The sequence below is a fragment of the Camelus ferus genome, chromosome 29, assembly GCF_009834535.1.
Source record: "Camelus ferus isolate YT-003-E chromosome 29, BCGSAC_Cfer_1.0, whole genome shotgun sequence".
NCBI lineage: Eukaryota > Metazoa > Chordata > Mammalia > Artiodactyla > Camelidae > Camelus > Camelus ferus.
The window spans coordinates 13,292,188-13,319,014 of record NC_045724.1 but is presented as its reverse complement, the minus strand read 5'-3'; the positions used below and the strand labels follow the sequence as shown (position 1 = coordinate 13,319,014).

Sequence of the window (26,827 nt, the reverse complement as noted above, 5' to 3'; positions counted from 1 at the left end):
GGAGAATGGGACAGAAAATGTGAAATATGCACCTTATACTTTGTACAAGTGAGGCGTCACCTTGCTGTACTAGGAACCCTGCACCCCTCCCTCTCCCCCTCAAAAACCCCAATGGCTGGAATGAATGAGGGGTCATTTTTATCTCATGCAAAGGCAGAATGGAGATAGGTAGTTTGGGACTGGCATGGTGGCTTCATGATCCATCAAGGATTTGGGCTTTGCCTTTGCCATCCTCGAGGAATGTGTCTCTTGTCCTCACGCTCCCAAGATGACATCTGAGCCCAAGCCAACTTGTGCACATATCAGGGAGAAGAAGGGAAAGGGGAAAGGACAAAAGAAACATGTCTCACTTGCATCAGTAGCCTTTAAAGAGTTTTCAAAGCCTTGTCTGGTCCCTCTGCTTGTACATCATTGTCTATAGCTTGTGCCCACCCCTTGCTATAAAGGAGGCTGGAAAACACAGTCGTTTATTTAGTTCTTTGTAACTGAGCACTTGCAACCCTGGAAAAAACTGGGTTCTGCTGGAAAAGGAGAGAATGAGTTGACTCTTGGAGAGGCGTCGGCAGCTCTACACTCTTCTTATCATACAGTGTATAAATATCCCAGTTAGAGAAACACTTTATTGACTAGAATCAACTCCTGAATCTCGACCAGGATTTTTCTATTTGTCTTCTGTCTCTCCCCACTGAGGAACATGTTTCTATGGGGTTGGGAGCTCTCACAGAGAACTCTTCAGTTTTGTACATCCACAACCTGTTCTGGAGCATTTTCCATTGTTAGAGCCATTTATATTTAAACCCATTTATACTGGTAAAACAACCCATCTAACAACCCTGAGCATTAAACACCTCCTTAAAACTACTCATATGGTTTACTCTTTAGCTTACAACGTGGTTTACACCATCCTCCCAAAGAGGCAGTCAACTGAACATAGCCACCTGTTCCCCCCAGCCTCACCCCTACCCTGACCTTTAGGTAGAAACAGCATCAGCCTCTCAACCACTGCAGGGCTTGCTTTGAAGTCACAATTTGCTAAGCTGTCCTGGTAGAAGCAGCAACAGTTAAGTCTGTCTTTTTAACTGGAATATTTGTCTGTGAATTTCTAAGTTAATGCATTTTGACACTAACCTGGTTTTTTGATCTTGATTTTCTTCATGTCCAATTTGTGTTCTTAGCACCTCAGAACTTCTTTGAACTAGTTTTCCACCTTAAATGATGCTACCTTTTCATGTAAACCCTGGGCTGTTGTCTTTACTACTCCATTGCCTGAAGAAAAAGTTACCTTAAAGTATTTTTCCTGCCACATCAGCTATAAGGTAAATCATTCCTTTATTCTTACCATTGTTAAATTATCTGCCTTTGGCAAGAGATCACAGAAAAACCACAAATGGGTCTAACCACACTGTCTACAGTCTCACTGGTCTGGCAAGAAACACTTTGTCTTCCAGACCTCTCCCCATTCATGGCGCTCTCTTCTTTAGCAAGTTCCCTCTCGTGATGTTTGCATCTTGAATATCTCCTTTCTCTCTACACCCCTAACTACATCACTAGCTCTACACCCCTTCACCCGTATCATGACATTGAAATTATCTGAAATAATGAAGTAAAAGAGAAATGATGAGCAGAGTGTGAAAATGACTTTCCAAGAAAACCCTTGGAAAAATCAGAATGTTTCTGATGTATTTTAGCCATGTACACTTTTTTTTTTTATAAAGCTCTTGTATCCATGAATTTGTGGTAGTTCTCCAAATTATATCTTTTTTTTAACCAAGTAAATTTAAAGTTCGTTAAATTGCCTCAGATTTGATGGAGGACTGAGCTCTGAAACGTGATTGTTTGAAGTGAGGCATAGATTAGCAAAATGATTTCCTTTTCTCTACGCATGGAAAAGATTATGCCACATTTAGCGAGGACCTACTGGAATTCTTGACTGCAGTTAAATCATGTTAGTATTTTCCTTCGGATAGAGGCAGAGTGGTTGAGTCTGGTGAATGATTCCATATAGGTGAAAACTTGGCGAGGAGCCTTATAACCTCAGGCTGTGAATCTGAGCTGAGCCATAATTTCCACACATCCCTCCGCATCTCTTAGAATACATATGGGGGACTAAGTTTTAAAGAGGTAGTGGAATTATTTCTATTTACTCAAGAACCGAACAGAGCTATTAGAAAGAAATCTTCAAGTCTTCTGCGGGATGAAAATAATTCTTCCACTGCTGCAAGACAGTGATGGAAGTTTTGTGAGCCAAGAGGAAGGCAGCTGAAAAGGACAAGAAAAATCATTATGAGTGTTTTTCCACTGCTTCAAGTCATTAAAATTGGCTAAAAATATTGAGAGTGATTTTTCATTGAAATGGCTCCTCCTACTATAACCTGTCAACATAATGGTTCCTTTTCTTTCTTGATTTTTAAGTGTTACACTGAAGCAAGGTAAGTTTATTCAGAATCGTGACAGTGCCGACATTTCTAGAAGCATTCATGCTCTCGGGTGTTCCTTTCTCTGGTGGTGGAACTTAGAAGAGAAGTTTTTTTTTTTTTTAAGTTCAAACAAATAAATACTTAATGAGCAATGAGCATAAGGTTTTTTTTTTTAAGACAAATTTTTAGAGCAGTTTAAAGTTTACAATAAAATTGAGAGGGAGGTACAGAGATTGGTTTGGATATCCGCACACATGAATAGCCTCCTCATTATCAGCATCACTCACCAGTATGGTACTTTTTTTTTTGCTAACAATGAGCCTACACTGACACATCATAATCATCCAAGTCCGTAGTTCACCTAAGGGTTCACTCTTGGTGTCGTATATTCAGTGGATTTAGACAAATGTGCACGATTGGTTCTTAGTAGTGGAAATAGTAAGTCAACAGGAAGGTATACTTTTTATTTGATAATTATTAGCAAATTTCTCTCCAAAAAGGCTGCCCCAATTTTGACTCCCCACTAAAGGCATCTGAGAGTGCTCAATACTCCAAGCCCTGACCAGGGCTGGATATTTTAAGTTTTAATTTGGCGGCCCTCTGAGAGGTAAGATCATCTATTATACTGGCAAATCATTAGTACAGGATTTAAACCTTAAAGTCCGGGGCAGTTTCCAGGAGCCTCATTCATGAAGTGCTATCTATATTTGAATAACGTGACCTACCTTCTTCCTTCACTTGGCCTGCCCTTCTTTCCACTGTTTAATTGCCAGGTGAAAATACCCTCCTTCTGCTCCCCTCCATGTCCCTCCAGGCTTTTGCAGAGTCCTGTTTCATAGCCCAAAGTAGAACAAACAAGGGATGAGCTTGTCATCACAGTCCCTCATTGCCAGAGGAACTTCTCTAGGCCAGTCCTGTCTCAAATCGGCAGAGACTGCAATGCTCAAATTGGAGTGTGTATAAAAGCCAGAGCATTGTGAAAAAGATTTGTGGGGTCTCCTCAGTAGGGTCTCATCCTGTAGATCTAAGATGGAGCCAGAACGTTTGTATTCAATAACACCATAGGTGATGCAGGCAGCCCCAAACCAGACTGCTATAGGAGATGACCAGCTTTTACCCAACCAGATTCAGTCTCTCTGAAGATGTCTTTATAGTCATGAGTGACAAGTAGGTCCCCGGTAATTGAGCTCCCCCAGTTACTGTGTACTCTCTGCCTTTAGGCTGTAATGAGACTTCGGGAGGGGCAGCTAAAAAGACAATACCTGATGGCAGTTAAGAAAGGATTTTATCGACGTGGTGATCACTCAGTCACCTGAAAACAACTCCACTGAAGCGCCTTGGTGTGGCCGCATCACATGCCCTTCCAACTGCTCTCTGCACTTCATATCACCTGGACCCCTGTCACCTCAGCGGAACTGGCAAAACTGTCAGGGGCAGCACCGTAATTGTGGTATGTAATTGTGGCTTGCAAAGGGGAGGAGGGAAAAGGGGCACCCAGAAGTAGCTCTTGTTTGTCTCGGAGTTTTTCAGCTCTCTCATCAAGTTTGTAGATGTTGCTATTAATTTGTTCAGCTGGCCTGGCTCTGCTGGCTTCTGATTCCTTTTGCTGGCTTGATCTGCACTTAGCATGGTTCCCAGCTCACGCATGTAGTCAATATGTGTTTATTGAAGGTTCATACGTGCCTGCAACAAACTTCTTTGGAGAGTCTGCCTCTGGGCAGGCATTTGGGTCCTAGGGTATGAAGGCAAACAAGGTGGACCTGGTCCTTGCCCCAGGAGGGTTCACATTCTAATTGTCAAGTCCACTGCAAACTGCAGTTCTATCAAGTGCTACAAAGAAGAACGTACAAGCTATAGTGGGAATGAGTAGTCTAACTGGGGGATCAAGCTCAGAAAAGTGTTCCTTTGGAGCATTCAAGACCAAGAAGAAATGAAGTGATGAATCTTTTTGGTCAATATTATCATCTGTTTCGGGGTACTTTAAGTCGTTCTAATGGAGCGCTTTCCAGGACTGATGGGTTTGTCTTCTAGAGTCAATGTATAATGTATAGGGCTTCTTACTATGGCTCCCTGGTTCATTCTTAAAGACAAGTAGATGTCTTTTGCCTCTTTTTGCCCAATATCCAGGCATGTGCTAAGTTTCCTGTGATCTTTCCAATATCAGAGATAATTCTAGGTCCCAGACATGGCTTCTGGCCAGAGTGGTCATGTGACCAGCTCCTGATGTGCTCCAGGAAGCACAATGACTACTCTCTGGAATGATGATCAGACTTCTCTGAGCAGTGTGCTTTATAGACAGATGACCCCATGGATGGATGGCTGGTGGACAGCTTGAATATCCTTATGCAGTTGATTTTTGGATATCTCTTCATCACCATATATAGGGACATCTGCCATTGGGATTCTGTGAAATAAATTAACTTATTATGATTCGATCAGTCTGCACAGGTGACCTGGATACTCTGGTTTTCTTTTCTCCTACTATGCAAATGAGTAGTTTCTAAACCTATTAAAGTAATCAAAAAAAGTATGTGCTGTAGAGACAGTGACATAATTAAGAATGCTCTCTGATCCTCTGGGAGAAAGCTTTTAATGTACTTATCACTGGTACCATTGTAAGCACGTGAGTCTGGAAGTGGTTCTGGAGTTGCTAAGTGAAACCTCTCTGAGCTAATTTCATAGAGAATCTGAAACTCCAGCAGTACTCAAATTTGAGAATGCATAAACATTAGAGTGTTTGTAAGGGATTGATGCCCTCTGGCATCATAAGATGAAAATATTAAGAAGCAATGGTTTATGCTTATCAAAATCTGGTGATACCTGTTTGCTTTTCTGGGGAATGGCCTCAGACTGCCTTAGAATTCCTGAAGTGATTCAGTGATTGTTCAGGTCAACTCGACATAACTGATTAAAGACCTAAACTGTTCCAGGGACACTGTGCTGGATGCTGGGAGGTGATAAGAATGAATAAAGTAAGGTTTCCACCCTCAATATTTCATTAACCCCAGGGAATTTGTGGTATAGAAATCACAGTGCAGTTGACCAATATCAAGATAGTTTACTGTAATACCCCTTGTGACATAGGACAAGGTGGAGTAGGTGTGGCTAGTGACAAGGGGGTGAATAACACAGTAACGCCAGCCTTGATGGAGTGACCAGAGAGCATCTCATTTTACATCTTTCCTAAAATTTTCACATCTAATATAACAGAGAAGTTCCAAACTAAATGAAGTCTCTCTGGAAATTATTTTATTGGTCTACCATTCACTTTTTAACATTTAGTGCAGTTGTTGCCTCTCCTGTGTGGCCACCCTGCCTGCCCTCTCACTTTGGTTCACACTGTGCCCTCTATCTTCCCACGGCTGAGACGGCTCAAAGCAAAGAATACTGCCTTCTGAGAATCAGAAGTTTTGAGTATTCGAAAACAACTAAAAACTCAATCAACTAAAAAAAAAAAAAAAATTCTCTGCATAGCCCATTTGGATCCAGTCAGCTATTACACTCATTCCCTTAAAAACAGGAATGTACTTTTTGCACCAGGGAAAGGTGGGTGGGGGAGAGGAGTAGGAAGCAGACATCTGGGTCTTAAATAGGCTGTCCTGGCAGGAGTTTTACCACTGGAGGTGGCTGACACCTAGTCGGTCTGCGCTGAAGCCCCATGCTGAAGTGGAATTAGGGTGACTTCTTGCAGGGAAGGAGACAGAGAAGCCTGAACTTGTACTCCTACAACTGTCCAAACCATTGCTCTGGCTGAACCGTAGCTCTTGACCAACTTATCCCAGGAGGCTGTCGACAGGTACTCCTGCAGATGCCCAAACACAGCCATGTCTGGAAGGGAGGAAGGCAGGAGGGGAGATTGAGCTCCTCCTCTGAGGAGTTGAATGGAGTTTGGATGTTGGGATGGAGAAAGATGGAAAGTTGTTCCAAGTGCTTTTTTGGTGCACTTGGAGAGTTAATAAATGGTTCTGTGATTTGAGCTGAGCCTGCCTGGGAATTCAAGTTCCTACTCCCTACACTACACAGCCGGCTAGAATTTGGGGGCTTCTCTGCCTAGGAACCGTCATGATCATTCAGTGTCAGGTAGTGTGGATGCTTACATTTTCTGGTTTTAATGAATGAGTATCATAGTTTCTCAAGATTACTTTTCCTGTTTTAGAATCTGCATTTCATAAAGGGAGTTTGATGTAATGTAAAGGGTGTGGGCTTTGGGGTCAAGTGGACTCCAAAGTGGGATTTGTCTTCGAATCCTGGCTAGGGCATCTGGTAGTGCTATGACTCTGGGGCAAGTTACTGAAACTCCCTGAGCCTTAGTTTCCTTGTCTATCGGGTTGTGAGGAAAATGCTCACCTTGTAGGATATAGTGATTAGCAGTGATGTATATAAGGCATTTAACATAATATCTGGCCAAGAGTAGGCACTGGATAAATTACTACATCATTCATTTCCTTGAATCTGCCAGCAGGGCTTTGGTATAATCCTCTATAGTCATGATTGGGGCTCAGCTGTCTAAACTGAGTTACGGATGTGGCAAAGAGTACCTTTCTCTTCTTTCCATGATCCTCTGGGTGAGCCTGGGCAGAATGGATTTCAGAAATTGCTCTCTTTAAAATCTCCCAAACAGGGCTGCAGTTGGTTGCCTTAGAGGTAGAGAGTCGCTTTAAGGCTGTGGTTCTACCTGTGAAATGCCAGTCTCCAAACTGTGCCTGAGGATGGTGAAAAGACTTCCTTCTGTAACTGTGCAAGCTGGTCAGATGTCTTGGCACCAGATGAAGCAGGGTTTTATGGGAGCTCACTACTGTACATGTTTTGGCTGTAGAGATGGGAACTCTAGACCTTTTTGTTCTGTATTTTCTATTTTGTTTTTGGAAAAACAGGCAGAAAGGTTCCTGGAGTTTGACTGGCAGCAAGCACACTGCTTGTCTACTCCTGAGATGTTATTTCATGTGCGAGATGGCCCCAATTCCGGAGTAAAGGGCGCACCCAGTTGCCCACAAACTATACTTGATGCTGAACTCATGCTGGCTGCTTGATATCTTTCTTCATTTTACCACCTCGGTATGATTACAAAGGGGCCAGATGCTGCAGGGGAGGCAGAGGTGACCACAGTCTCCTCACCTCTGTACCCAGCTTCTGTGGGAGGGCACCAAGGGTCATACACCTCAAGTGTGGAAATAACTACTCTACAAAGTACTGGATGAGAAATGTCTTAGGAGATGTAACATCCAAGTGCCATGGAGATTCCAAGGAAGGCAATGCTAAATCCAGGGATGGAGAGTTGGGACATTTTTGGAGAGGAAAACTCCTTCCTTGTGGTTAGAAGATCACATGTTGGGTAGCAGTAAACCAGGTAAGAGTCAAGTAGGTCTTAAATAAAACCATACTCTGTTATTGAAAAAGAGCATTGGACTAATATGACTCTCAATCACTTTAACATACAAGAACAGAAAAGGGAACCACTAGTGAACTAGGGCTCCCCAAGACACACACTGCAGACTCTTCCAGGAGACAAAAATGGGATTTTTTTTAGTGCAGGAGATTACAGTTTATTTATTGAAGCTTAAATACATAAATCTATATAGACTGAGTGCACAGATTTCTGAAGGCCAGTATCTCTCTGGAGGGTAAGTGAATGATTTTCTAGAGATGTTACCAGTGTTACCAGTGTCAAGGATCCATAAATCCACCATTCTGTGTTTAGTTCATAACACCTTCAATCCTAAAATAAAGCAAGCCTGGTTTTATGACATATTGATAGGGTCTTAACTGGCTTAAAAAAAAAGAAAAAACTTTTTTTTCTTTAAGAAAAAGAAGACCTACTTTTTCTTTCTCAAAACATTGGTGGCAGAAACATGGACAGACATACCAAATTAAAGGGGGACCCACATTCCCATTTTACCTGAGTTTTATTGTGGGCCTGGCGTGGCCTTTGTATTTCTCCTCAGGGCTTTGAGTTCTTCTGGCAGGGCTGGAATTTTATAATTGAAAAATTTTCCGTCTGACTTTGGCCCTTCAAGTAAATACTGTATAAGCTTTTCATTTTAAATCATGCTGAGTTTGAAGGGTGTCAAAGCAGATGTGCAGTTCCTGTCTCCACCAGGAGCCTCCCCCGCAAGCAATCTCAGCTGCTTCTGGTCTTGATCTGCAGGGATGGAGATAGACAAAAAAGGGATTTTGTGACTGTGCCATTCAGTGCCTTTTCATGCTGCCCCAATTACTCACCACCCACCAGGAACATCTCCCAAAGGATCAGTGCTTAACGCGCCTATCAGCATAAACCCTGAATGGCCCCAGCTCCGTGCCTCCCTGCTTTCTCCTCTCTCCTGTGCTGTCTTTTTTCTCCTCTCTCCTGTGCTGTCTTTGTGCTCTGTCTCCTCCCTACTCCTCCCCACCATCCTCTCTGAAACCTGAGTTGTTGCTCACTTGCTGCCTGGGATGCCCTTTACCCCACACTCCACGGTGACTTTTCCAATTGTCTTCCATTCTGCAGCCCCATTAAACACCCCTTTTCTCTCTTGTATCTGCAATCTTTCCCTCCCCACTGGCTTATCTTTTCCTTCTGCTCATAAACATCTTGTTTTTTTCATGTCTTAACAAACACAAAGATTAAAAGCAAAGAAACAGTGACAATGAAAAACTTTCCTTGACATGTAATGGTCATTTCTGATTTCTTTGATGTCTAGACTTCTGATGAGACGAGGCTATATTTCTAAGCTGTTACTTATTCCACTAAATGTTGCTTTCCTCTCTGAGCAATTCAGACAAACTGCTCTCCCAAAGGTTACCCGAGGCTTCCTGAGATCAGATGCATTGCAGTTTCTCCACTCCCATGTGAGTTGACTTTATACAAACCCTGACATTGTCGGCCACCTCTTCCAGCCCCCTTGTCCTCCGTCCTTTAGATCTTCTCCACTGCTGGCTCCTCAGTCTCCCATCTGTTCCTCAGAGGCACGTTTCTCAGGGTTCTGTGCTGATCTCCTGTTTGTCAGGCTATGTTTTCTCCTGACTCATCTCATTTAGGTCCAAATCTTTGGCTATCGTGTCGACAAAGATGACTCCTAAATCTAGCTTTCTAACCCCAATTTCTCTCCTAATTACAAAGTCTCTCCTGAGACTGTTGAAAAAATCTGTTTGTGGATATGCATTCAGGCTTTTTAAACTCAACAGCACATACATCCAATTCATCTCCAGTTTATTTTCCCATCTAACCTTGCCTCTCCCCACGCAGCCCTCATTTGGTAGTAATGTCCATCTCAAAGCCAGGCAGGCTGGGCCCCTTTGACCTGGTTGACATGTTCTCCACCTTCACTCTCGTCATCTGGTCAATCCAAAGTACCCGCAGTCTATTGGTGGTGGGGTGAGAGAGTTCTGTGCCACTAAAGGGGGCTGGGGTCTGAGGAATATATTTTGTACATTAGATTGTACGTTTTCCCAGAGAAATGTGCAATGAGCAGAGATTGCGGGCACCACGATCCACAGAGGGGCCGTGGGAAAGGGACTCAGGTCAGGTTTGGGAGGTGCCTGGGAGACAGTGATTCTCTGATGCCCTCACACGGACTCTTCTAGAACAGTCTCAGAAAGGCTTCATCCTTTCTTATCGTGGTCATTCATTCACCTGCTTGTGCTTAACTTAGGATGACCTGTAATTCTATTAGAAATCTACTTAGCTCTGAAAAGTGACTTTGCATTTTCATTGGTAATTTATTTTTTTTTAATAAAAATTCTCTAGTACAAGCTACTTGCAAGCTGTGTTCAGCACAGTGTTCTTTCAGTGAATGGAGGTGATTCCCATTCTGTAATGTGTGTTCTTCAGTGTTTAATAAAACTTGTAGTAAAAGATGTTTCTAACGTCAGCAACAAAAAGTCCTCAAGTGCTAGGGAAGCTATAATTTTTCTGCCTTGTGATATATTGAAAAGCATCCAAATATCTGCAGGTTAGTGATCTTTAAGGTATGTTAGAAGGAAACGCAAAAGGTTGTAGTGATTTTGAATTCATCTGGGGACTCTTTAGCTGTTGGTGATTTAAAAAATAGACCGAAGAAACAAATGAAATGCTCGAAAGATTATTTTATCGTCACTAAACTCTTTGAACATCCTATGTACAAGTTTTCTTGTGAAATTTTAAAAGTCTGGTAAGATTTGAAATTTACAAGGGTACAAATTTGAATTAGATTTATGATTGAAAAATTTTAACTTAAAAACACTAAAAATCTTTGTTTCTATGATTTACAAAATACAAATCGATCTATATAATAATTCCTTTTCAATTTTGTCTTAGTAGAACAAGAATGTTTTTCAAACTAAAGGAATTAAATATAGGATGTTGGGAGGTCATAGGATGAACTAAGAATGGGTTAAAATTCAAAATTCTATGACTAATTGAATCAAATCAATGACTATTCTAAATATGGATCATAATTCTATATCTCTATATTAAATTTGGATGAGAATTTTGAAATAATTATAACATGTACCATATATAAAATCTAAATGGCAAATTCTTTCTTTATAAGAACAAATTCAAGTTTTTGTGTTCATGATGGCATTTGGCTAAAAGCTTGGGCTCTGGGGCCGTACTGCTAGAATTCAAATCCTAGATCTGCTGCTCACTAGCTGTGTGGCCTTTGCAAGTTTCTGAACTTCTCAGCCTCAGTTTACTCATCTTTAAAATAGTTATCGTCTTTTGAGCATTTAAGTCTACCAGCACTATTTCAAACATTTTACATATATTATAGCAATTAATTTTCATTAATATTCCTATTTTGTTGATGAAAGACACAAAAACACAGAGAGGTTAAGTAACTTGCTTAAGGTCATGCAGCTAGTTAAGGGGGTAACCAACACCAGCCCTATCTCACTCTAGTATCCATGCTGTGCTCTTAACTGCTTAACTACTAGGCTAAACTCTCTGAACATATATCTTAGGGAATATGCCTGTTGGATTTATTATTATAATTAAATAGAAAGTCCATATAAATGGAATTGTCTCATTAAATTAGATGAGCACTTTTGTGTTCAGTAAATGTTAGCAGATGAATTATTATGATTATCATCACCATTACCATTATTTGGCTTTTCACTTGGTTGCTGAGATACATTTACCATAAATGGACTCCCAGTTTTCTTTCACATTAGCTATCATCATAAGATCCATTCAAAAGTATGCAGTTGTTTCTAAAATAAAAATTTCTTTCTGGCATTTCCAACCACAGTGTTTTGCAGTAACAGGTATTTTGAGATGTATAGTTTCTAAGCTGTGCCAGCAAAAAGCCATTCTGGTCAATTTTTTAACATTTGATATCTATCACGATTTATTTTTCTGTCTTGCAAGGTCCGAAAATTAGGAATGACCAGATCTTAAGAAGCTATGAATTCAGTTTTAAAAATTAATGTAAAGTAGTATTGATAATAAAAATGTGCATAAATGTAATAGTGTATAAAATTCTTGTGTCCACTGTAAAGACTGACACATTGAAATTTTTATGTCAATGCTGAATCCTTCTTCAGCAACAGCAGTGTGTCATTTAATACATCACGAACATGAAACTCCACAGGGGGTGAGTGTTCTGATACTTTATGTTGCCTCCTCTGCATGTCTTTTTCATGTTAGCCCCATGCTGCATATCAGCCTCCTGTTCAACCTGTCTTAAGGGCCTCAGTTGCTTAAGTCAAGATCTCCATTCTCATAAACTTGATTTTGCCTTATAACATGCCTTACTAAGACCTTTGCTTGTGAGATTTTGGTAGACTGAGCTTCCATGTAATATGAAAAACATCTTACAAGTTTGGCTGTTTTCCTGTTTCCAAATCCACAGCTCCATTCTGAAATCTGAGTTTCTTCCTTAGAAAAGCTTTTATTTTTCTTCTTTATAGCTGGCTTTCTCTTTTCTACCATCACCACACCTGTGTCATATTATCCTGTAAATGCATATTGAGTGCAAATGTATTTTTCTCTTTGAGGGATATAAAGTAACATGTATTCAGAAATATGAATCCATTTCTACAGAGTATATGCAATCAATCATTTCATGAATGAATGAAACTTTGGTACTATTCTGGTACTTTCAAATAGCTTCTTAATAATTTTAGATATTGATAAATTAGTATGCCTTTAACTTGTATGTATATGGCTCCCTTATGTAACAAGGATGTGTTTTAGAATAGTTTTTCCCCAAAAGATTTTAAATGCAATTAGAGAATGAAGTAGGTATGGGTGGATAAATAAATAGCTTAGAATAGTTGGCTACTATGAATAAAAGTCAGAAGTGAATTCTATAACTGATAAATATGTTTCCTAAAAGCTGTTCATTCTAGGGACTTAAGAATTTGCTTTCCAAAGATGAACCAGCTGTTTCTCACCTCCGTGAGCAACTAGGAGCATATGGTGAAACTTAATAATTTTAGTATATAGCACCTTTCACTCAGGCATCTCCAAAGAGCTAGTAGGTATTAAGCTCCTGCTAGACACCAACTCGATGGCACTTTTCAGAAAACAAGCCATGCTCTCAACCAACTAAAACTGAAGTAAGATTTTGGTGGTGATAGGTCTGCCAAGGTAGTCTTGGCAATTCTTCATTAGCTATTCTCTGGGGAGGAAGAGTGGTGGGAATGAGATAAATGCTGCACAAACAGGATCTGGAGGCCTTGCTACAACATCCTGCAATGTTAGGGGCATGTATATCCCATACTCATTTCTCTGTTGGAAAACCTAAATCCTCTGTCTAAATCTGGGCTTAAAAAGTCAAGTCATAACCCCACACTCCAAATTCCACCTTAGTTTCCCATTTAAACATAATTAGAGCTTTTTTGTTTTGTGTTTTTCCTTAACTGGCTAAACGGTGCTGCTCCCCACTATTGAAACCCTCTTTCTCCCTATTCCTGTTTCCAAGCTATTGTTTAACCACAATTGCTCATTCTCCTCTTGGGAAGTCTTCACTGTGCAATTATTCCACACTTTTTCCATCCTTCTCAGCTACCAAAGACTCAATAGTGCCCATTTCTCAAGGACTTCAGCACCTTCCTTCATTTAATAAATATTTATTGTAGGTCTACCATAACAGGGCCAGAGAAAAGACGGTAATTTTGTTTCCTGCTCTATTGAAGTGTAGATTGGCAGGGTTGATTGTTCACTCATCCATATCTGTGTTTCTCTTGGATTCAGCTGGACATAATTTTCACATACTCACCCAGCCTATGCACATGCAAGTGTTCCATGAATCATTAAAAAATGTATTTAATTTACAAATGTTGACAGGTCTTGACTGTTAATAAGAATTGCTTTGGATTTTTGAGTCTGTAACAGGGGCACACATTCGAGAATCTGCTTTTACCTTCTGAAAAGCTATATTAGGTGTCGGCAGCCTTAAGTGAGTAGGCCGTGGGGCCCAGGCCAAAGTTCACAATAGCTTGCACCTGGTCAGAGGTAAATGTATGCATGCACTAGTAGCATGAGTCAGCATTATGAATAATATGCATGCGCCAGTACATGAGTCAGCATTATGAACACTATGCATGCACCACTAGTATTATAAAAGGACAAGTGTGTACACCTGAGGCACACATGCCACCCGCCTGTACTGCAATAAAGTGCAGTTTTGCTCCATGTCGGCTCCTTGTGCCTTTTTCCAGTTGGGCAGCTCACCTCCTCGAATTCCTCTTCAGCCCCTCCTCGGCTGACATTAGGTTAATAATATGTTGCTCTGTCAGTCTTTGGACTTTTGAAGGATAGTGTTTCAGAAGAGATTGTCAATCATGTTTTCAATAACGTATAGAAATAAACTAGGTGTGTTACTACTTTATTAACTACAAAGATCTTCCAGGGTTTTGTGTGCATGTGTGTGTGTGTGTGTCACTGAAAGCATGTCAATAAGTGTTTACCTGCAAACATCAAGGGCTGTCAAGGAAAATCTCAGGGCTCAAGAACATGTGCAGTGCACCTGACCTAGCCTGAGCATCAGCCCTGGTCCCTGCGGGAGGGAGACTCTAATGGAGATTGGATGGATCTAGATTAGCAGGTCAGATACAAGCAAAAGTGATTCTGCCAGAGGGAGCAGCACGTCAAAGGGACAGAGGTTGTACTGCAAGGTCAGTGAAAGGTGGCTTCAGAGACCAAGGTGGATGGTTTGAGATGAGTCTGAAGAGGTGGGCAGGGGTAGGGTCATCAGGCCTTTAGAGCCACTTTAAGGATTTTGGCCTTTATCATATTGGGTCACCATTTTCCAGTCTCTACCATCTCCCACCATTACTCGTCAGGACCTCAACCTCTCTTTTGTTGATTGTTCTCAATCACTGGCCTCATGATTCCTCAGCATCTCTCACTATTCCTTCACAGCTGGTGTAGATATAGCAGATAGCACAAAAATTGTTAACGTCAGTGCTGGGTGAAGAGTACTAAGGAAGGGACCAACAAGGAAAGGCTCACAGAAAAGGTGATGTTTGCTCAGCAACATTTCTACAGGTAGACATGGGCATTAAAAATCACACCTGGATGCTGCTGTCATTCTCTGCAGAGTTAGCATTCAGAGGCTTTAACGTAGGGTGAGGGTGTGATCTGTTTGATCTCTTAGGAAGATACCTCTTAGAGGTAATTTGGAGAAAGGACAGAGCAGGGAGGGACCAGAGACAGCTTCAGTTAGGAATAGGCCTTGATAGTTTAAGTCAGACATAAGGAGGATGCAAAACTCAGGAACTAGGCTGGCAAAAAGAATGCTAGATTAAAGAGATTTTCAAAGAGAAAGATCTATAGGATTTGAGGACCAAGGAAAGCCAAGAGTGACTTACAAGAGTTCTTTCTTTTGGCTAAGAATATGAATAATGAAGGCAATATAAGAAGTGGTGATGACAGGTGGTAGGATATATTTGGTGGTGAAAAAGGATAACTGAATGGGGGTGAGGAGGAAGAAAGAATGGGGGTGATCTTTGAGATAGGTTGGGTTCAGTGTCTGTGATTAATAGGAATTTCAGACTATCTTTAATTTCCTAGCTTCCATCTCCCTCTCTAATACCTCACCAGTGACTCATGTCAGTTAATTCAAGGACTTTGGTTGGCAAAGACTTCCAGGTTCACATTTCTCATTTCAACCTCTTCTGAGCTCCAGATATGCATGTCTAGGTTCCTGGCACACATCTATGCCAGATCCGGTGCTCTCGGGGACCTCAGATTCAACATATTTAATTGGCCCTCCACGTCCCTTTCAAAGACCCCTGTCTCAGTTAAAGTGAGATAATGCTTTGAGGCATTATTTTCAATACCTCCTCTATCATGCCTACATCCAAAATCATTGCCAAGTTCAGATGATTATATTTCTAAGACTTGCTAAATCTTTTTTCCCTTCTTCCTTATTTACACTACCCTTGTCTTAGTTTGCACCTTCAATATGACTCAGCTGTCCTCTCCACCACCTGTCTTTCCTACTTCAGTTCCATCCTGCACGTGGACGCCCAACTCATTCTCTCAAAGCTCAGATCATCTAATCATGTTTTTTCTAGGCAAACAATAACAACACCAACCAACTGACCAAAAGACAACAACAAAACCACACACACACAACTTTGATAATTCTCCTTTGCCTAACAAAATGTCCAGTTTATTTTCAAAGAAGATGTGTTCTTTCATGCTTTGTTTCCAGCCTACTTTTTCCCATTTCCTTCCAGCAGGCAGTTTCCTGCACCCAGTGCTCCATTCAATGTAATCCACATGCTGTTTTTCTCCCTAATTAAACTGCTCACCTCTGTAACCTATGCAGTACCTGAAACACTGCTCGGAGCATGGTAGGCACTCAACAGATGCATTTGTATTTGGAACTGAAGTAATGATAGCTGTGTCTGAGTGAATGGAGAATTCCCATTCTTTTAGGGGATGGAGCAAAACAGCAGCAAAAAAGGTATAAGATTTACTTCCTTTTAAAGATTCATTAACATTTAAAAATAAGTTAAAAAGGTACTCTTAGAACATGTGTCCCTCATCAGAGTGAAGGAATGCTTTTACCCTGGAGCTTGGGTTGAAGTAAAGTAGAGCCCTCAGGGTTCTAGACTTCTTGGTTTATAAATAGTTTTATAGATTTGTACACTTTGTTTGTAGGGGTGACATGGGAAGCTGATGGAATGTATCACTCTGGAATTTACTGTTTGTTAGTCCATTGTTGTTTTTTTTTTTTAATTGAAGTACAGTCAATTATAATGTGTCAATTTCTGATGTACAGCACAATGTCCCAGTAATTTTTTCTTCTTCTCCCCTCTTCCTTCTTCTTCCTCCTCCCTCTCCCCGCCTCCTCTCCCCCTCCTCTCCCTCTCTCCCTTCTTTTTCTTCTTCTTCCTACATTATGTAGCAATTTATTCCTCTTCTTTCCTGAGGAAGTTAAAATTGTTAATTAGATTATGCCCAATATGTGCTTTGATCACTTCAGAAATGCAGTAAGTATAATTAAATTTTAAATGTCCCCAAATACACAAGGTAATGATACAGATAAGTGGAGTACTAAATCCCCAAGCCTCATTTTAGGACATTTAGCTTCAACATTTCCCCATACTAAACCTTTTAGGAGTTCTGTTATAAACAGTGGAATGGCGTGCTTTATGTCTTAAACCCTTCTTTCCTCAGTGTCAGGAAAATATGTAATTATAAAAGAAAACTAGAAACAATACCCTCAAGAAAAGCCATCAGTGTTCTAAAAACTGGAGATTCAGACGCTGATCAAGTTGACTATAAGTACTAGATTATGTAGAAAAAATGTTCTGACTAATTTTCCTAATTTCCATTGAGCAACACTTGTTTAGAATCCAGGAATATTTAGGGGTCTTCATTTCATGGCTGCAAGAGTGACCCAGAAAACAGGGTGATTTGTCTAATACCCCATGGTTACCTGGTGGCATTGGTGGGGTACCATGTGGGTGAGCAGTAATTTCTAGCTTACAGTTGGGGTGACCATTTCTACATTTCCCGGAATGTGGAGGAAGCTCATCAAAGGTCACGATGTGTATAATAATGCTGCATGATTGAGATTGCCCTGAATGCCACGTTTGTACTTTCTTCTCTGGGCTGATGAGCTGGTGATGGGGGCAAGGATGGTAACAACGGCCATCAGAGCTCACTTCTCTCCCTGAACTTTCAGAGAACCACGTTTCATACATTATATATTTCAGATTATATTTGAAAACTGAAGCTTGGCTGAATAGATAAATAGAAGTCTAGGGAGCTTCTGTCTTTTTCTGTCTGCTGAGTGTGGTCAGGTCTTCTCAGTGATCTTATGAACAATAAATAGTTTAATTTTTTTCTTTTTCTAAGAATCAGTCTGAGGTGTAGATGAACTCATGTGGCTAAAGCTTGTATATCATTGTAATAAGAGACTCTCTAGAAACTTTCTAGAAACAAGTTCTTAATGTATACTTGCTGAGGAAAGTAAATTAATCATACATGCCAGCTATTTAATATTGTAATTAGGTGTATTTATAGATGCATCATCGATGTGACACTAACACTTATTGGTAATGGATACATCATTAATGATCATTGATACTCTGAGGATCTTGCTTCGGTCTTATTAATGCTTTATTGTGGAAAGGTGGAAAGTTCATTAGACCATATGTATATGCATATGTGTATATATAATATATGTATTTTTAGGCTAAGATAAATGTTTCTACATTTTCTTTCTTAGCTGTTTTCACAACATATAATGATGCTTTTTTAGAGCTTTAGAGAGAATAAAGGATGCCGTTGGGGGAAGAAGTGCATTGTAAGGAGGGAGACAGGGTCATGTGAGGGAAAGGGGCAGAGGGACAGTGAGAAGGAGAGGTCAGTGGAGATGTGTGTGAGAGACCTGAGTGTGACCTGAGGGGCGTATGAAGCCCTTACCTCACCAGTTACCTCTCATCACTTCTTCGGTATCACTACACAAAATTCAAAATTAAGTAGCAGCCAGGGTCAGACAGGACTAGCAGGAGGTTGTTTTCTTTCCATTACAGTAAGACCTTCTCTTTTCATTCAGCCCTTTATTGCTCCGTTTCATCTTTCCACTGCTTGAAGCTGTTGCTGTGTTATCTGTGGAGTAGAAACAGTATCTCTGATTTTAGAACTAGAAACCTGGTCATATACGAATGAGCACAAAGGTGGTGCTATCCATGGTTTCAAGGGCAGTTCATCTATTAGGCTAACACCCATGGACTCATCTTTCCAAAAAAGAAAAAAAAAAAAAGACCAGAATAAACACATTCTCTACCATTCTGTAACTTCAGGGGTATTTTATTAAGTAGGTAAAACCCTTCAAAATTAGACTTTAAATGAATCTTATTTCATTCTGATTAATTTGAAGAAAAAGCACTGGTTTCTAAAGAACTCCTTTCTCCAATAGATTATTTGTGTGCAAAATTTAGAAGTACATATTAAGTTATTCAGGAGCATGAGTACTTGGTGGGGGATGGGCAGTGTAGCTTCTATTTTCTTATGCTGTTTAGTTTTAATGCCAAATTGTTTTATGAAAATCACATTGTCGTGAATTCACTCATGCAGAATCTATTTGGTTGTAGGCCATGTTGGTTTACATTAATATTATTTTCATTACTGAATAAATCAGGATCTTTTCAGAGGTTTAATAGTCTGTTTTAAGGAAGCTTTTTTCCCAAACATGTCTCAAAGGCTCATAGGACTATTTTTTTCATATGTGATATATTTATTTGTGTTGGTTTGCATGGATATAGCAATGATTTGCATGGGGAAATGAGGAGATTTGTTAAAGCATCCATCTCTGTTAAGCATGGTAATAAATGTTTTCTTAGATATCTTTTCCCCTTAGTTAACATAGATTCTTTTGAAAAAGTCAGTGGATGGTCATTACCTTAAATTCTGGGTACGCTAATTTCCTGCCATTTTTTTCTCCAAAATCTGTCTGACTGTTAAATTCTCTTCTTCCCAAATTATTCTTATAGAGAGAATCTTCTTGAATATATAAAGGCAAATATAAGATGTCTTTTCTTTAAAACATAAGGGTAAAGCAGCCCAAATAAAGACTCTGTAAGAATAGAAAATGAATCTTTAAAATTAATCTAGGAGCAGAAGATAGATCAAATGTTTCCAATTTATCCTGGAATTTGACATATGGCCTATTTACAATAGAAGATAATTGGGGTCAAACCCAATGGCCTTGGGGATTCTTTTGACCACCCACCTCACTGAGTGCCGACTTCCCAGTGTCAGGTAGCAGGTGCCATGGGTGGACTCATGGCTTTTAATCATTTTCTGTAAGGCTCATCAATGTTTTTTGGTTTGTTTTGCTTCTTTTCTGTTTTAACTTGCTGTATTTCTTAGCCTAAACGCTATGAGAGTTTTACACAACTATGACTGGAATAATTATTTCCTAATTTCTTCGACATACTATTTGAATTTAAATACACCTCACTGTAGAGAAGCTAATGGGAAACTTGACTTTCCCTGAAACTTCTACAAATCTTAGAGATATGCATATTCATATAGGTGTGGCTTAGAGGTATACAGTCAGGGTAGATGTATGTATGCTTTGTGTGTGTGAGGGGACAGATGTAATTATATCTCTTCTGATCTTACTGGAACTACTACCAGCTACTAAGGCAAGAAGAACTCCCATAGTGATTTGAGGCTGATAAACTTTAGCCCATTTGCTCACATGTTTTGCCCTTGAACCAGCCTCAGTGTGTACACTTCTGCTCATATGTATTTAGTATTTAGCTCTGAGAATCCTTGGCTTTGTCATTTTCTAAATAGAGGATTTTTTTTTCTGAGCTTTGGGGGAATTTATTGAGAGCAGCTTTCATATACTAAGATGATGCTGAGCTTTTCCCCATCACTGGCAGGTGTCAAAGCAGGTGGCCCCTTGATTGCCACTAGTGTGAGGTGTGAAGATTTGAAGTGAATTAGTTTTGAATAAAGAATCTGAAAGAATAGATCTGATATGATCACAAAGTATCTCATGATTTTGTAAGCTAGTTGCTTTTCCTTTACATTTCAAAGTTTATTGATTCCATGCCTAATAATGAACTCACATGCAGTATAATTTTTATTGAATGTGGATAAAGATTAAACTCAATGGGAAAATTTACCTGATGTCATCCTTTTCTCCTTGTGTACATTTTTATTCACTTAACAAGTATGAAATGAATGTCTGCAAGTGAGATGGAAAAACAGGTGGCATGCATGCTGTACTTTCTCCTCTAGAGCTCAGAGCAGACATCACTAATCAGTCATCTGCAGGCTTGCTTGGTGTAGTCTAGTCATGAATTCACAATCTTTCTCTGTGTACTTCTCCCTAGACAGACACTGCCACTAAAGTGGAAATGGGAAATAAGACATTTGTTACTCCTACTTTGTTATTTACTCAGCTCTGTTCTAGGCATTGCAGGGAAACATGAGTGTGAGACATAATTCTTTAAAGAGCTTGTAGTCTATTTAAAGAAAAACAAAAACAAAACAATTAAGAGAGCAGCATAAGACTTTAAAATTCAATTTAAAATGAACTGTAATTAGAAAAGGGAAATATTTGAATCATCTGTCATATATTTAATCAACACAGCAATAATGTTTTATTTATTCTGATCTAGTAGTTCGAAATTTTATCTGTTCATTTCTTCAATTTATCAATAATTCACGGCCTGTGGATAGCTCTTGAAGAACAGCTCTGTGTCCTTGAACACAATTTCTTAGATGTTTTGAAGACAATTTTGCTTCCTTTGTTCCTCTGTGTTACCTTCATTTCAGGATTAACTTGGCTAAAGATCAGAAGATAGGCAGCCTAGTCAAAAGTTACAATGTGTTAATAAATTTCAAGGGCTTCCAATGTTTATGTTCAGAGATGTCTGTGAAGAGCTAATGAAAAGCTGAACTTAAAATGAAATCTCCTTAAATTGGATTAATTTGGAATTTATGATAATCTGGTCAGGGCCTGGGTAGATGGTTACCAGTCTGTTAAGTATTTGAAAGGACTTAGAAAATATTAATGCTGCAAATAAAGTTATAAGACAAAGTCCTTAATGATGTTAGAGTATTGTTTTTAACAACTTTAGAAACATCTGCTTTATTTTTTATAATTGCATGTAATCAGAGGTTTGCCTTTTGAATTCTCTTTTGATACAGTAATTATAAATGCTACTCATTAGTAAACTATGACCTTTTCTAGGCATTGTTTCTTGACCTCGTTCAAATTCCATTGTGTACTTAGAAGTAATCATAACATTTCATTAAAAAATTTATAATTCAGAAATCAGGCAAATGTATTGACTTCTCCTTATATAGTATGAGACACTATCTTGGTGCTGGTGGTTTTCTTTACCTTATTTCCTTTAAAAAAAAATTATTTCCCCAATCATACTTTAAACTCCAAAAAGAGGCATAGGATCTTAAAGGTCCTGGAAACCAGATGGCTTAAAATTAGATATCTAGATGGCATTAGGGTCCTAGCTCCACCTCCTTCAGGAGTGAGGGAGGCAGTAGAAAAACTAAGAACTTTGAAGTCCATCAGACCCAAGGCCAGGTCTTAGGTTGGCCTTGCTCTCTAGGTGTGTAAATGCAGGAACTAAATTCATTTCTTCATTTATGAAATGAGGATAATTCCTGCCATCAAGGGGCTTGTCAGTCATGATTTAGTATAATAATTTTTGTAAAGAATTTGGCATAGGACCTGTATATTAGATAATATACTTTTGGTTATAAGAAAAGTAAACCGATTCCAGCTAACTTCACATAAAATCAACTTATTATAGTTTCTCTGTCTCTGTCTCTCTGTCTCTCTCAAATCTAAAGTTATTGCTACATCTTGGGAAGAGAACATATCAAGGCAATGTTGGGGTTCTCAGCAGATTATTTGCATGATTATTTTCTACAAGGGTTTACATTAACAAGGCTCAGGTTTAGCCAGTCTCTGGTTACATTTCTGAGGGAGAGAATCACATGAGCTCATCTAGGTCAGATATAGATCAATCAGCTTTGACAGGGAAGTGTGGAAACACTGATGACGTAGCTCCTGGGGCCCCACTCTGTGTGTAAAGTGTGCCTCCCTCAGAGGGGGAGTCAGGCAGTTAACCGTTTACTGTGTTCCACCACATAGCTCCTGATGCACCTGCTCTTGCTTGTGCATTTGTGTTCACACAAGCCCACCCTACCTTTTCCTTTTTTTCAGATATAAACTGCTATTTGGTTAGAATTAAACTGATTAATCTAACTTCCCTCTGAAATCTTCCATGGAGTCCAAGCAGAACCTAATTGCTCAAAGGCAAGGAAAATTGGGGTGCCAGCCAGAATCATAGATTAAATTTGAGTCTTAGAACTGATTTTATAGACCTTTCCATTCAGGTAGTAGTCTAGAGTCTGGCCTCTGTAGAGGTACAATAGAGATTTCTGAATTCCTTTATCTACCATTAGCCTATCAACAGCGTGGCCACCTCTGAGTCATAGAATTTCTTCTGTAATGTAGAGGAAAAGCCCAAGAGAGTTGGAGGATTTAACTGCAAGTCCACCCTTTCTGGCCACAGGTATTGCGAGGAGACAGACACGTTTAAGGGAAGCATGGAATGAAACACGAGTTGCCCTATTTCTCTCTCAGACCAAAGTTCAGAAGAAAGGAGACCATCATATCAGTTGATGGGGATTTGAGGGTAGAGTGGATTTTATCATGTTCATATCTGGGAGTCTGGGAAGAGGTGGCCCTAAGAAGTGGTTCTCAAAGTGTGGTCCCAGGATTACCAGTAAGCAGTATCGCCTGGGAACTTGGTGGAAATGCAGATTATCGCGCCCCACTCTAGACCTACTGAATCTGAAACTGTGTGATGAGGCTCGGCAGTCTGTGTTTTAACAACCCCTACAGATGTTCTGATGATTGCCTAAGTCTGAGAACTACAACCCCTCTCCTCCTTCCCTGCCTGTCTCTGCTGCCTCCATTTAGGGCAGAGGAGACTGGAACCAGAGATAAGTTTGTTCCTCAAAGGCCCTTGAGATTCTGCACATATAAGATAATTGTGGTCTTCTGACTGTTTACCACTGGCATCACAGTACACAGAGGTGCCCTATGGAGGCTCCTCAGGTTTCAACTGTATTCCTTTTACATCCTGTGGGGAAGTAGCAACCATATTTTCCCCATGCGATGAGAAATACTCTAGCAAAACAAAGATCTGTGCCCCCTTACCCCCAACTTCTGAAATGGCATATGGAAGACTTGCCTTCTAATGCAGTGGAATCATTATTTGTCTCTAGGAAGAAGCATTCCTCTTTTGGGCACTAAAGTCTTCAATCAATAGAGTTTAAAATCTTGGCCATGAAGCAGTTACTTTGCAAATGAATCATTAGGTACATTCATGAGAAGCACCAGCTCCACCTACCCAGATGGCTTCCCAGATTTCTTATATTCTGACCATTAAAGAAATGGCAATATATTTGGGCTGTAGGCCTCGAGTATGTATTGCATCCCTCAAGACCGTATCCCAGAATCATCACTATAGCTGAGTCATAAGGTCAGTGTCATCTTTCTAAAAAGTCATCTACCTCTGGATGACACTGAAAATGAGACTACAAATGTCATAGGGATGAGCCTGTTACCACACTATGTAAGAAGTCAAAGCAGTGTGTAAGGGATTCAGTAAATCCATGTGCAGAAATGATGGTGGTTTATCATCCATGCAGCCTACAGCATTCTGTTATAGCAGCCTGAACACACAGGAAATAACTAAGACAGTAAATAACAAGTAGTGAACCGAGGGGTACAAGTTGGGGACACCAGGGATGACTGTGGAGGAATTCCTCAACCACAAGGCTTCTTATAAGTAAACAGGGAGTTAAGAGGGTCAGTATTATCAGGTGGGGCATTCTCTGACTTGGGGACCTAGTACCAGACATCAGCAAGAATGTAGAACTGAATTCTACTTTGAATAGCAAGAGCCTAGAAAACCAAAATTATTTGTCCAATGTTACATAAGTGACTACTGTCAGATTGAGAGCTAGTATTCCTCTCAAACTAGCCATTCATTAGGACAGATCCAGCACAGGGAAATATAGCCATTATTTTGTAATGGTTTTAAGGGGATATAATCTATAAAAATATTGAATCAGTATGCTGTACACCTGAAACTAACATAATATTATAAATCAACTATGTTTCAATTTAAAAAAGTAGGCAGCTGGTTTTCACTGATGACCAGCATGTTCACAAAAGTCATTCCAAGGAGCAACACAAAAGCAGTGACATCAGCATATAACAAAATGAAATTCTTTCTGGGATAGTTAATTACAGAAATTGTAGTCATACAATGGCTCAAACTTTAGTGATCCCAAAATCTAATTTTCATAATCCCATCAGCAGTATCACTTTACATTTCCAGTGACCAGTTTAATAGTAAGGAGTGATAGTCAGCTATAAAATTATCAAGATTTCATTGCTTTTACAAAAAGCACTAGAAAGCAGTTCCAGGCATGTTACAAAATATCATAATTAAAATGCATCTACTTATTACAATAGCAGGATAGTGATGCCATAGCCTAGTTGTTTATTTCCTTTAGTAACAGTCATTTGTAAAATTCAATAACTTCCAGACGTTAACTGTCATTAGTACAAAATGGAATACCATATATGATTAATGACAAAAGAGAAAATGGGGCATTGACTATATATTTTACTGAAAGACAAGAATTAATGTCTTCATTTGGGAATAAACAATTCAGAAATGAATCAATATTTTGCTAGCATTCAGTTGGAGTTTTGTTTTGGAGACAATTACTGAAGTTCTACTTATGAGTAAATTACAGTTATATTCAACATTGAAATGTTGGTTGAATCTGTCTCTGTTATTGAAAATATCAATATTAAAGTCAAACATCAAAATTCAAAAACCTTTTCACTTGTTTTAATATTAGTAGCTTCATTTGAACAGAGAACACGTAATCCAGCCTCGACAAACTGTGTACCAAGAAACTATGATGAATTTGCAAATTATTTTTCCCAACTATGGACAATATCCAGCATTTGATTTTTTTTTTTAAAGATCACTTGATTTTGGAATTGACTTTGGAATCAGCTTTCCTGGGTTCTTCAGGGTGGTGAAAGAATTAATGGGGCACCATACTGTTTTTCATCGTCTCCTGATGGGAGTGTCTTCCAACAACCTAATATCCTATTTTGCTTTCTCTAGGCCACCTAATTTTTATCCATGTGCTTAATTGCTCCGGCCATTGGCACCATATGTGTCAGCCCACAAGGAACAACGTCAGTATCATTTGCTGCAACATGATCCTCGCTCCAGGTGGTTTCATGGCAAGATGAACAAAGGTGAATGAGAAAGTAATTTATTTTTTAAAAACCAGAATGCCAGTTTACTAATGGACAGTTAGAATTGTAATTGTCACACAGACTAAAATATGCATCAGTAAGAGTTGGGCTGATAGGAATATTCAGGTCTGTGTGACAGTTATGATTGTTATTGTAGCTTATGAGTTTGTTAGCGTGTAGGCTGGTGTATAAGGAAAGCCAACTTTCATCCAAAGAGTGAGTAAAGGAAAAATTTTAATTTGAACATTAGTAGTATCAGGCTGATAAAACCTGGGGCCATAGCCATTTCCAAATGGGGTGAGCCTATTATAATTTTAGAATAGAGTCCTATTGTGTACCTGAAAGTTAAGAGATTGTTATTTAATCACATTATGTCAAAAATAATCCAAATTTTACATGTAGGGGACTACAGCAATAATATTTTGGCATATCTAATTATTCGTTCAAGTTTGTAGTTCCTGAAACATAGGGACGTTAAAGATTAAAATTAACACCTTGAATCTTGGAATAGAATAGTCAGCCAACATGGTGCGTAAAGCACTGACTCATCTCAAGTCATATTTGATGATACATCTCAGAATAAAGAATTTATATTTCACTTTATGTGTTGAAAGCAGATATTAGCACTTTGGCATGACAATTTTAGTGCATGCATTTTTATTTTATTATTTTAATTAGCTCACCAAATTCTTATTGACTTTATAACAAAATCCACAGTCTAAACAAATAGTATTTATTAAAATTAACCCAGTATTTACATTAACATTTTATTGTGTACCTGAAAGACCACACACAAACATAGATTAGTAATTTGAATCCATTTGTGAAAATGACTTATATATTTGACTATATCTAAATAGCCAGCATTTCATCTATGATATTGGTAATGTCTTGTTTTCCTAGGCGTTGTGCAACAGTCATAAGCGCTGAGAAGTCTGACGTTACGTTTTGAACATGGATGTGACTCTTTGGGAAGGTGAGAGGGAGTATTATTGCCTTCCTGTAAAAAACACACACAGACACAGACAAATACACATAGTTTTTCTGACCATTTTTAAAGACACAGAGAAAGAGTTGATGAGGAGTAAACAAGATGGTAAAATGATTTTGAGTGATACCATGTCCTTTAAAACAAAT

The 26,827-nt window shown here is 39.3% G+C and overlaps 1 long non-coding RNA gene across 7 annotated transcripts in view; it reads left to right on the top strand.

Moving 5' to 3' along the window:
• The window catches only part of LOC116660528, a 204,311-nt gene that overhangs the window by 69,602 nt on the left and 107,882 nt on the right, over nucleotides 1-26,827 (top strand). For 6 of the 7 annotated variants that reach the window (XR_004316115.1, XR_004316114.1, XR_004316113.1 and 3 more), the window contains 4 exons: nucleotides 1,176-1,316; nucleotides 3,638-3,867; nucleotides 25,554-25,690; nucleotides 26,594-26,666. This is a non-coding gene — a long non-coding RNA (uncharacterized LOC116660528). The remainder of the gene's footprint in view (nucleotides 1-1,175; nucleotides 1,317-3,637; nucleotides 3,868-25,553; nucleotides 25,691-26,593; nucleotides 26,667-26,827) is intronic. The other variant, XR_004316117.1, reaches the window with a different exon arrangement.